Source organism: Stigmatopora argus, chromosome 16, assembly GCF_051989625.1.
Source record: "Stigmatopora argus isolate UIUO_Sarg chromosome 16, RoL_Sarg_1.0, whole genome shotgun sequence".
Lineage (NCBI taxonomy): Eukaryota > Metazoa > Chordata > Actinopteri > Syngnathiformes > Syngnathidae > Stigmatopora > Stigmatopora argus.
Window position 1 is genome coordinate 13,033,402 of NC_135402.1, and position 12,965 is coordinate 13,046,366.

Genomic DNA, 12,965 nt, shown 5'->3' on the forward strand with positions numbered 1-12,965 from the left:
TCTCTTGCTCACTGTTTTGCCCAATGGCCCTTGTTTAAAAATCAGACACTTTTTCAAACATGGTGCCCTTAAGCAAACTGCATGAAGCATTTTGCTTGAATATCAAATAATTACAAATCAAATAAATGAAACATGAAAGTGCAGCTAATTAATTGGTGTTGAAATGTTTGAGCTTCCTTGAACAAATTGTCTAGTGGGAGTTCAGATTTAGTTTTTTTCTGGGTTTTTTCTCCTAATACTAAAAATCTCTGGAAATGAGAAACTATAAGGTACAGTCTGTGGCATTGTGTTTTTCATCTTAATGTCATCTTTATGACAGTACTATAAGGCTTCTTGAGAAATGTAAAGAAAAAATGTGGTTTGTTTTTCTTGTTTTCCCATTTAATTTCTATCATTTAGCCCTGGAAGCTGTGTTTGTTTCTTTGATAAAGCAAAACAAACAATAAATGAAGATTAACAGATTCAAATCTAATCTGATAGAAGCTGCTAGTTCTATCTAGTATGTATGATGGGATTACTTAAAGGATTACACAATTAAAGCTTCTCCAGCAGCAGTGACTGTCACACTTTCATGACAGTGTAATGTTGTGAACAAAAGATACTGATTTCATGCTCGTCCCTGAGAACAACTCTAATGGATAAATAAATTATAACGAGTGCACTCAGTACCAAGAATCTGAATTCATGCTGATACAGTAATTTTTTATACCAGAGAACTCTCAATACGATGAGGGCTTTATTTATATATGCCCGTGAGTCTTGCACAGGGGTGGGCAATCCAGTCCTCGAGGGCCGATGTGGGTGCAGGTTGTTGTTCCAACCGATCCAATACAGACAGTTTAACCAATGAGGTTTGTGCTGAAACAAGAATCACCTAACTGCAATCCACTGATTGGACTTCTAAATAACCAGATTGATGGTAAAGTTTTCTCTTATAGTTTGGAATGAAAACCCGCACCCACTGTGGCCCATTGTGGAATAGTTTGCCAAGCCCTGGACTCTAGCAGCTACCTTTTCAGGAACTTTATGCTCCTGACAGGGTCATGCAGCGGTTGGCCAGAGGGACCTAGGCAATCCACTCACTACATTAGCCGGCCCCTTTTGTGGCCATTTAGGAGATACATGGATGGGAGGTGAGAGAGGATATGAAGGTGCCTTGGCTGCGCAGCAAGTTGGAAGAGAGGAGCAGGAAGCAGGCAAACGAGAGGGAAGTGCTGGTGCACAATTTAGGATTTTAATAAAAAATAACCATACAAATAATAAAAACTGTGACAAAATTAACAAAAATACAAACATAACAGGGGCGATGCAAACCAACGAAGAGACAAACATCAATCACCAGGAAACAATACTCCCACAAGGACGTAGAAAAACACAGGGTTTAAATACACAGATAGGCGTTGATGACAATCACAAACACCTGGGTAACACAAGGGAATGAGAGCCAAAAGGGACACAGCAGTTGAAATGCATACAATCACAAGGACAGGACACACAAGGAAAACACACCCATCCACCCAAAACCCCAACAAAACGTGACATCCACACTATGATTGGAATTACCTTTGTAGTATAGAGTAATGACTCTTACACACATTTCCTCAATTTGATTGCTGTGAAAGTCTTCCGTCTTCTCACTCCCAGCTTTTATTTGTCCCTTCCGTCACTTGCCACCTGGTGATTAAGCAGTAAATTAACCTCTAGGCCTCATTAATAATAAAAGAATAGAGAAAGCTTTTGGTTGTTCCGTTTCCTGTCTACCATGCTAATAGACCCCTTAACATTCACATTAACATAGCTCTCGTTTACTCGGGTAGACAACAAGCACATGGTGAGACACAGAAACGCATCATGTTGTATCTTGAATAATGCGCGGACACTTACTCGCATTTAAACCACAGGGCCAGATCTTAGAACTCATATGATCAAATAATGTGTCCAGAAGATTGGACGTTCATCATAGTGTCATGTCTTTTAGCATTTTGAAAATGCAACTCTTCAAATAAAGCTTCAAAAATACATTGGTACCATTATTACCATAAGTTTGATTGGTTGCATGACCAATATCCTCATCTTTATCAAATAAATTTCTGTATTGAGATGTATTTAAATGTCATTTCAGCCTGCATTTTTAAATCCGAAACATAGCACTATATTTTTAAAATCTGACAACAAAAACAAATATTAAAGTATAAGACGGTTTCATAAACTGCTATTCACTGTGATTGGTTGGTGAACAATTCAGGGTGTGCCCCACCTACTGTCCACAGTTAGATGAGATAAGCGCTTGTGAGGAGAGGATAAGCAAAAGATGAAAGAATGAACTAGGCGCTCTTGGTCAACCTCTGTAGCTATAGGCGACTACGCAACCCGCCCATATGTATAATAAACCGCCTCTTTCTTGGAAAATGGAACCCCTGAAGAACCATATTCTTTTTTAGCAGTAACCTTTTATTGCTGTGAAGAGTGTCGATGACGATCTTCTGGTCATCTGTCTGTCTTGTCCATGATTGTGTGACCTTTTGACCCATACAGAAAAACAGTTAAACTCCTCATGGATCATTTTCAGGTTTTTCAAGTTCATCTGCTAATTGAGGTGTTACACCATGAGAACTAATATACACACAGTGAATTTTTGGTTTTCATTATCTGAAACAGCCACCCCATGGTGCAGAGGTTCTGTCACCTGAGTTCAGTACAGGCAGCATGGGATTGATTCACACTCGGATTATGGGTGAGAATGGTTGTATGTCTCTGTGTGCCCTATGCCTGACTGGTCACCACTCTAGGATGTAGTTTGCCTTTTGCCCAAAGTCAGCAGGGATGGGCTCCAGCAGCAGCAGTGCGGGAGACAACAGTTGGAACCTTCACGAGGTGTCTCCCGAGAGGCCGCCCGTCGCGGCCTGCGAATCCAACAAAACCACCCAGAGCTGCCTCCCAGGAACGTGGCGCCCTACGTTTTTCATCCAGCCGGATATATTCGCACTGCCCCACACCTCCGGCTACCCCCTGGATGAACTAATCCGCGTTCCAGTGGCAGCTATAGCACTGCTGAGGGTAATCGTCAGGCGCCTGAGGTGACCTAACAACAACAACAACAACAACAACAGCAGCATCAGTGCTGAAAATGAATAACTTATCTGAAACAGAATATATATTTTTTTAAATTTTATTTTTTGGTTATAAAAAAATGACCTGAAATAACAACATGTTGGAGGTTCACCCTCAGAGTTACATTGTACTGTATAGAGTTCCAGATCTTGCTTTTATCGTAATAACGTTACCACAAAAGTAGGATATACTTCTTTTTGAATGTCACCACATCGTTTAAGATATTTCAGCTATGAATATAACAATATGACCAATAAAATCCTTGTCGTAAAAAAACGCTTATGCACACAGAAGAGAGAGAGTAGAAGCCTTATGGGACTACATTTGTGGTACTTTGATCTTATTCAGGTCTAAGTGCCAATGCTGGTGAGTTCTTTTGATTTTATGTTCCACATAAAATGATGCTGTTTACTCCAAAATGGCCTAATTAAGTTACATTATCTTCAAATATTCCCCAGTAAAGAAAATGAAATGTGATACTGTGAGATCATCCGGTTACTTATCTTCCCTCTGTAGAAGGGATGTCACTGTGACACCCTGTGGAGAATGCAATGATTTTCTTGGACAAAAGGTGATATTCTTAAACAGAGTGCCCCAGATATTCCACTTAGCCCTTCCCTCAAACTATAATCTTACATATTTAGAGGTGTTTTGCACTAAGAAATATGTGCAAAAGCCCGCATGCCTTCAGCAGTTAAAATAATTCAAACCTTCAGCAGTTAATATAATTCAAACCAGAAGTTTCACAATACACTGTACTAAAATAAATGAACATCAGGACTGGGTGTTTAGATTATAGGTAAAATCGGGCCTAGAAAATCCAGCCCGACCCGGACCGTGGGTATTAACGCCCGACTCGGCCCGAGGCCGACCAATTAACTTGATTTGCAGGCCCGAGTCCGAAACAAACCCGAAATTTCATGTTTTATTGGTGAGGGCGGAGGGGTGATTTATGATAACAAATTAAAGCCTCTGCGGTCAGCTGGCCACCGATTCAGGGTGTCCCCCGCCTCTGGCCCGGAGTCAGCTGGGATAGGCTCCAACACCCCCCGTGACCCTAAAGAGGATAAAGCGGTTCAGAAAATTAGATGAGATGAGAGAGAATTAAAGCCTGTCTTTTGTAACAAAATCTAAGTTAAACAAGACTGTATAAACATCTACATCTTTTATATTTCTGTGTCTGCAGAGGTTACATTTGCCGACAATATTACATCATTTAACAACGAAATAACACTGTTTAAATGCCTGCTCAGCGTTGAGGTACCAGTCTTTTTGCTCTTGTATGAAAGCAAAGCGCCACATAGACTACATTCAGCAAAGCCAACACAAGTTTCTGTAGCATTTTCAACAATCAATTTGAAGCTTTTCCACAGCTCACTCTTACTTTTTGTCTGTTCAGTTCTCCTGTCTTTAGTTGATCCTTAACTTCTTGCTCCACCATATTGGGAATGCCAGGTCAAAATAGATGCAGACTTGCGGAGGGGAAGATGTGCTCTGCAGCTGGCTCTGCAGCTCCTGCTTAGTAGTTAAATAGCAATTACATTACAGCGCCTTCTCTGTTTTATCCAAATTACTTATTTTATAACAAGTATTCCTTGGTTTAGTATCCACACATCGTTTTTGTATACATTTTTATAAACATATTTATTTGAAAAAAAGTCAGCGAGAGAGAAGCCCAACCAGACATGACCCGATCCCGAAGTAATGCTTGAATTTTTAGGCCCGGCCCGACCTGAAATTCAGGTTTGAGCTTAAGATCTTACCTCTAGTTTAGCTATACTTAGCTATACAATATATCGTAGAGCCAAAAGGTTTTAGTCAGGTTACATACACCCACATTATCAGACAAGACAAAGGACCTTCCTGACCTTGCTACATACTTTTCAAATAATCTATGTAGCGCCCTGCAGTCTGTCTGCATTGGAGCTAATTGGCTTCAACTCAGTTTTCACTGTTAACATCTCATTACTTATTCCACTTAGAATAACTTGCACAAGTTTGCTTGTATCCATGGGTCATTAAAAGCTTAGGAAGTCTTTAATTAGGAACTCTAGATTATTGAGTAAGTAACCATTACCTGCCATTTCTGAATGCTCCATCTCCCACTCCACTTAAGATTACGTCATGATGTGATAGTTATCTGAATGAATATATATATGTATATGTATAGCCTGTATATATGTATGTATATATATATATATATATATATATATATATATATATATATATATATATATATATATATATATATATATATATATATATATATATATATATATATATATATATATCAGTGGCGGTTGGTGCATTTTCTCGTAGCGCCTTCAACGTATCAATCCAACCCTCAAAAACTATTTTATGGCTATAAAACCTCTACTGCAGCTACAGCTGCGACACAAAAAATAATCAATAAATTAATGTACAAAAATTGGGTAAAATCCACTTCCTAGCAGCATTTCATGATTAAATACAAATACTGGAGCTTTTCAGATATTAAAACCAGGCCAGGGGGGCGATTTTCCCGGGAAAAGACAGCGATGAACGTCAATGGCGTACGGGCAAACATTGCCCGAAAATGGGGTAAAATCCAGCCGAAAACAGCATTTATTGATTAAATACAAATACTGGAGCTTTTTAGACATCAGAACCGGGCCCGGAGTATCATTTCCCCGGTAAAAAGACAGTGATGAACGTCGATACGTCCATACGTGAAATGACAAAAAAATGCACTAAAATTAGGTAAAATCCACTTCCTAGCAGCATTTGTTGATTGAATACAAATACTGGAGCTTTTGAGACATTACAACCAGGCCAGGGGGGTGATTTCCTCGGAAAAAGACAGCGATGGACGTCAATGGCGAAACGGCAAAAATTAAACTGGGGTAAAATCCCCATCCTAGCAGCATTTAGTGACTAAATACAAACACTGGAGCTTAAATACAAACACTGGAGCTTTTCAGATATCAGAACCGGGCCCACAATTGAAATATTATTTAGGAATATAGCTATATTTTACTCACCAAAAATTCTTTTTAACTGTACACAATATCCATCCTCCTTTCTTTATTCCTTATTTTCTATCGCCATCGAAGCTAATGATGAAAGTCGAGCCTGTCCTGTCATATTTCCGGCATAGTCCGTCTTGAAAATGGCATTAAATAAACACAACAATATATTTATTTGTGCAGCTAAGTTAGCGCAATGAAAGTGGCACACACCATTTTCCCGGCTGTAACAGGCTTGCTAGCTTCGGAGTTGACCGCCCTTTCTTAATGATGTCCATTTTTTTCTGGAAAAGTCCGTCTGGAAAATAGCTTTGTGAACAAATCTGCAACCAAATCTGTCAGCCATTGTGGGTGGAGTTTGCGATCTCTGGCAGCCTCCACATCCGGGCTTTGGCCCGCCTACTAGCCAATCATAGTTGGTGAAAGCAATGACGTATCCCAGCCAGCAAAATGCTAACGCCTATAAAAAATCATTGCGGGGTTGCCAACTCGAAATCTGATTGGTTAAAAGCAACAGTCTTGTTTAATGCAGCAGACCCCACAGAACTGATTGTGAAGGCTTTGAGGCAGATCTGATCTGGCAACAAATAACGGCTGAAATGTGATTGGTTAAATGCTTCAATATGAAAACACACATCTGGAAGCAGTGCAACCAGGGGGAAAAGCAATGAAAGGAAGGTAAAAGACCATTTGGAATAATAAGCATTGAGGACAAAATATAATATTATTCAGATATTTCTTAGGCCAGCAGAGAAGGCCTTGAAGCCCCGGACGGCCCGCCACTGATATATATATATATATATATATATATAGTCATAAAAGAACCAAACTTCATGAAGGTTTTTTGTGACAAAGAAGTGTCTGTTCCAATCACTCTATCAGAGAAAAATCAGAGTTGTAGAAATAACTGGAAACTCAAGAGAGCCATGACATTATGTTCTTCACAAGTGTATGTAAACTTTTGACCACAACTGTGTATACAGGCTATCACCTGCTGCTGAGAGAAAATTGGTCAGGAGGGTGAAGATTCAACCGAGGTGTCAGTGTCCACAGTCAAGCGTGTTTTGCATCTCCATGGCCTGAGAGGCTGTCGTGCAAGAAGGAAGCCCTTGCTCCAAAAGCGGCACCTTAAGGCTCAACTGAAGTTTGCTGCTGATCACATGGACCAAGATAAGACCTTTTGGAGGAAAGTTCTGTCGTCAGATGAAACAAAAATCGAGCTGTTTGGCCACAATGCCCAGCAATATGTTTGTAGGAGAAAAGGTGAAGCCTTTGACCCCAAGTACACCATGCCTACCGTCAAGCACGGTGGTAGTAGTATTATGCTGTGGGGCGGTTTGCTGCCAATGGAACTGGTGCTTTACAGAGAGTAAATGGGATAATGAAGGAGGATTACCTTCAAATTCTTCAAAATAACCTAAAGTCATCAGCCCGAAGATTGGGTCTTGGGCGCAGTTGGGTGTTCCAACTGGACAATGACCCCAAACACACATCAAAAGTGGTAATGGAATGGCTAAATCAGGCTAGAATTAAGGTTTTCGAATGGCCTTCCCAAAGTCCTGACTTAAACCCCATTGAGAACTTCTGGACAATGCTGAAGAAACAAGTCCATGTCAGAAAGCCATCAAATTTTACTGAACTGCACCAATTCTGTCAAGAGGAGTGGTCAAAGATTCAACCAGAAGCTTGCCAGAAGCTTGTGGATGGCTACCAAAAGCGCCTAATTGAAGTGAAAATGGCCAAGGGACATGTTACCAAATATTAGCACTGCTGTATGTATATTTTTGACCCAGCAGATTTAATCACTCTTTCTGTTAACCCATAATAAAGTCATAAAAGAACCAAACTTCATGAATGTTTTTTGTGACGAAGAAGTATCTGTTCCAATTACTCTATCAGAGAAAAATCAGAGTTGTAGAAATAACTGGAAACTCAAGAGAGCCATGACATTATGTTCTCCACAAGTGTATGTAAACTTTTGACCACAACTGTATAAAAATAGCATTGGTCTCACAGCTCTGGGGTCCTGGGTTCAAATCCAGGTCACGTCCACCTGTGTGGAGTTTTCCTGTTCTCCCCGGGCCTGCGTGAGTTTCCTCCGGGTACTCTGGTTTACCCCCTCATTCCAAAAACATGCTTGGTAGACTGATTGGACACTCTAAATTGCCCCTAGGTATGGGTGTGAGTGTGCATGGTTGTCCGTCTCCTTGTGCCTGATCGACTGGCCACCAATTCAGGGTGTCCCCCGCCTCTGGCCCGGAATCAGCAGGGATAGGCTCCAGCACCCCCCGCGACCCTAATGAGGATACAGTTAAATCTCGTTACCATGCCACCTCGTTACTATGCCACTCTCGCTATTATGCCACTTTTGCTCGGTCCCGACAACATTCAATACAAAATAAATTTACTATGCCACCCCCTAATCTCACTACTACATCACTATTTTGTGTGTGTTGTACTTTCGAATTCATTTATTTTTCAAATTTAGTCCACAATGTCAGCTCAGAAACGCAGCAGAATCGACTTTATCAGGAGAACCGACTTTATCAGGAGAAGAAGGAGATAATCGATGCTTCGAAGAAGGAGTAGAATCTGTCCAAGCTAGCCAGTGAGATAAACAAGAGTCGAAGTTAAGAGAACCAATCAAATCAATCCAAGCTGGAGTTCCATCAAAGCGCATGAAGCTGATGTAGGCTCCAAGACCAAAAGCTTGATGAGGCGGGGCTCATGTGGCTGAAGTAAGCAAGAGGACAGAGTCTGCCTGTCAGCGGTGATCTCATCAAGGTGAACGCGATAAAACTGGTCGAGCTGATGCACATTGCGGACTTCAGTTGGACAATGAGTTGCTCAAGACCCGCCGAAACAAAATGCGTCAGTGACCATTTTCGAGAGCTTTGGACTGAGCTGATGGATAACATTGAGAAAATAAAGCCTTTTTTTCCTTTTATTTTTTTACAATAAAACCGTTTTTAAAAACACTCGTTACTATGCCTTCTCGCTACTATGGCACTGTTGCTTGGTGCCGACGGGTGGCATAGTAATGAGATTTGACTGTGTGTGTATATATATATATATATATATATGTATATATATATATATATATATATATATATATATATATATGTATATATATATATGTATATATGTATATATATATATATATATATATATATATATATATATATATATATATATATATATACATTGTCATTGTCCTTGCTAAAAAATATATCCTTATTGAGAGCACATGCATAATTATATTTATAGCAATATTCATTCTCTCATTCAATTTCTGAACCGCTTATCCTCACAAGGGTCGCGGGGGGTGCTGGAGCCTAACCGAGCTAACTATGGGCACCAGGCGGGGGACACCTTGAATCGGTGGCCAGCCAATCGCAGGGCAAAGGAGGTGGACAATCATTCAAGCTCACACTCATACCTGGGGGCAATTTGAGTGTTCAACCAACATACTCTGAATGTTTTTTTGTGGTGTGGGAGTAATAGCCAGCAATAATAATACTTGTTAATATTTCCAACAATTTGGATTTTAATAATTACTTCTGCTTGTCAATGAAATGCATGGTAATCTTCCAAGGAGTGTCTGTTGTGCTAATTGGTACAAGTGCCCGAGGCAGAGCATGCACATGCACCTCTTCTTCACCATGCAGGCTGTATCGCTCTCTGTCAACGCTGAATAATAGCAAAGCAGGTTAAAGAGCTGCGGTTCGCTTCTACACTAAAATATTCAATGATCTCATTTCCGTTTGTCTTTCTGCCTGTTTGTATGTTTGTTTTTTGGGTTAAATGAAACTACTTACATCGTATTTTGTCATCAGGTCGTGAGGATCATGCATGACCTACATGCACGTTGCCTGGAATCCTTTGCAAAGCTTCAATTTCTGTAATAAAATTCAGCAACAAAAATAATCATTGCCATTATATTTTTTCTTTCAATTTGAATTAAATGTGTATTAATTTTAATGGTGCACTAAATCTGCACTGAACCCGAGAGTTGCATTCAATAAAATACGGCAGAGCATTACGGATTAAATGTCGAACGACCATATTGTAGACTGCATCTGCTTTTTAATCGCAGTAAATTAATGAAGCACTTTATTTGAGGCACTAATAATATATACTTTTCAAAACGCACCTTATTTTAGCATCACTTTGAATAGAAAATTAACGTCTATCAAAAATAAACTCATTTTCTTGATTTTATTTAGGCTATGACAAATTGAGAAAAAGGAGTAAGAGCTACATTCTAATATGGAAATCACTCATCTGGGGCGTGTTGCATCTATTGACAGCCTTGATGTTAAATGTCTCAATCTCAAAATCACTTACTGTTGTTGTATCTCTTCATTTATTATGTTTCCATCTCTCTTTGGCGAGTGCGTGCTTCGCTGACTTGACCCTCCGAAGACACCCAAGTGGTTCATTTTTTCTCTCTCATAATGCATGATTATTTTCTCAGTGGGACTGCATTATGAAAACAGTGAAATGTATACCAAAGGGTCCAATGTTAAAATGAGTCTCTTTCGCCGCTTCGTGTTGTTTAGTCAAGCACTGGTTATCGTGAACATTTTCTATCTTGCTTAGTAGCAAAACTTTTTATTTGTGTGGGGTTTTTTTACCCTGCATTATTTACATGCTACAATCGATGCGGATATTTTTTTTACAAAAACTAGATTTTAACTATTTGAACTATTTCTATAAAAACAAAAAGTCAACATTTCGGCATAAGTCCTGTCAATTACATGAGGTCCGCACATCAGGCAGGCACGCACGCATGCGATGTGACCTCGTCTCCTTGCGTTTTCACCCGAGACAAAAGCACGCGCTGTGACGATGTAAATTGGTTTGAAAAAGAACAGATGGGGCGATGTCTGATCGCGCGCCGGCCACGTTCCCTGCACGCGCACAGTTCAGAGCAGTCCTTATTGCAGCCCCACTTCCACCTGATAATCAGTATTTAGTCAGCATTAATGTTTACAACATACCGCAAGGAGTTATGACTTTACCCAGCCTGGGTCAAGTGAAAAATACATTTCAAATCATATTTGATTCAATGAAAACTGTACGCACACCTGACTTTTTCATAGGTTCTTCTGTGTGGAGACATGTATACGCCTTAGCTTCTACAATTAAGTGTTCTGGACTTGAATAAATAAGGCCAGTCAGTGCCATGGATTTATTTTAAGGTGCCACTACAATGTTCACTTTTCAAAAGATGGCCATTGGGAGAGCTTTTATAATAATTATGAAAAAAAATCAGTTGATCCTCACATCCAAGATATTTGATGAGGATGATGACATTCTTCAATCTGGGTTACATGGCTATATATTTAGGTCTGTGTGCTCCCATCTGTAATTTGACTGAGTATTTTTAGTGGATGGAGTAATTGAGTAGCGGGAACAGGAGGCTTGCTTTGGAGCAAGTAAAACAGTGAAATAGCTTTATAATAATGTTTTTTGTGTGTGTTGTTTTCGAGTCCCGTTCGTTTAGTCAGGTGACCAATTTAGGGTCATGGAAAAGCAGAAGTCAGCTGACTGTGGTTCTTTACCGCATGGGACATTCTCTCATAGGTTTTTGGGTTGGTTGACACCAACCTCACCTTTTTATGATTTACACACATGGTTATAAGTGTCCCTGACCCTCTGTTAAACTCACAATTGTGACACACAGGTACAATACACAGTCCGTTCATGCATGAATGACAATCACTTATGCTCTAGAATTGTTTTGCTACATCTGGCACAGGTTGCCCGGTGTAGGATGATGTAAGTCACAGCCTGGCCGTGGTTCTTGTAACAGGATAATGAGGCAAATCCCAGCTAAATACACCTGGGAAATGTTAAAAGCGAAGCAATGGACTACGTTGAAGTCACTCTATAATATGAAACCTGGTCCAGGTCTTAATAAAAATTGGGTTGCAGCACCTGCATGGACAACAAATTCAGTCCACTGGAAAAAAATCTACATATTTCATTAGTAGAGTTGTGATAATTGTTCATTAAAATTAATGTACTGATTCAGAATTTTGCTATTGATCCAATACTTTATTTTCCGCATGATTATAAAGTAAATAGTTTTTATAAATAATCTAATGCAATTTATTTTGCTTTTACATTGTCTTCCAGTTGATTTGAAAAATTTATGAATATCATCTACTTTTTTGTTGAGTTTGTACACGTGTGCTGAATGTATTTATTTTTTAGGGAGCAATTCACTTTGATATATCCTCCGATTACTTTTGAACAACGGCAGCAACTTTTCCTACCTGCACGTAATCATAGTCAATATGTCTTACACCCTCTGCTACTAAAATCCCCATGAATCTCTTGATATACCCGCTGAATTAAAGCGACGACGTAAGACGTGCATGTTACAATGTCTAATATGATATTTATTTCATTGAACGTGAGTTGGGTGCAGCGTCCGCAGGCATCTGAACTGTGTGTTGGATCGTGCGCGTGTGGAGCCGCGTGTTTTTGTGGTGGTGGGCAGCCACACGCAAATAAAAACTAGGGAGAGCAAGAAAGAAAGAGAAGGGGGTTAAAATGGGACAAGGAAGTGAAAGAGAGCGAGAAGTGCTAGAAATAGAGAGAAGAGAGAGAGAGAGAGAGAGAGAGAGAGAGAGAGAGAGAGAGAGAGAGAGAGAGAGAGAGAGAGAGAGAGAGAGAGAGAGAGAGAGGGCGAGAGAGAGAGGGGGGAGAGAGAGAGGGGGAGAGAGAGAGAGAGAGAGAGAGAGAGAGAGAGAGAGAGAGAGAGAGAGAGAGAGAGAGAGAGAGAGAGAGGGAGGGAGGGAGACAGAGAGAAAGAGAGTCGGATTAGGTCGGCGTGTG

The 12,965-nt window shown here is 40.1% G+C and overlaps 1 long non-coding RNA gene across 2 annotated transcripts; it reads right to left on the reverse strand.

Annotated features, from left to right (window-relative positions):
* Positions 1 to 1,044: 1,044 nt before the first annotated feature.
* On the reverse strand, positions 1,045 to 6,525 carry LOC144091083 (uncharacterized). 2 transcript variants are annotated; one of them, XR_013305610.1, is made up of 5 exons: positions 6,132 to 6,525; positions 4,496 to 4,626; positions 2,687 to 4,168; positions 2,449 to 2,519; positions 1,045 to 1,674 (listed from the first exon to the last, which is right to left on the reverse strand). It is a non-coding gene; the product is annotated as an uncharacterized LOC144091083 (long non-coding RNA). The 2 variants fall into 2 exon arrangements; XR_013305609.1 differs by lacking the exon at positions 6,132 to 6,525 and having other exon boundaries at positions 4,496 to 4,734.
* Between the last annotated feature and the right edge of the window lie 6,440 nt (positions 6,526 to 12,965).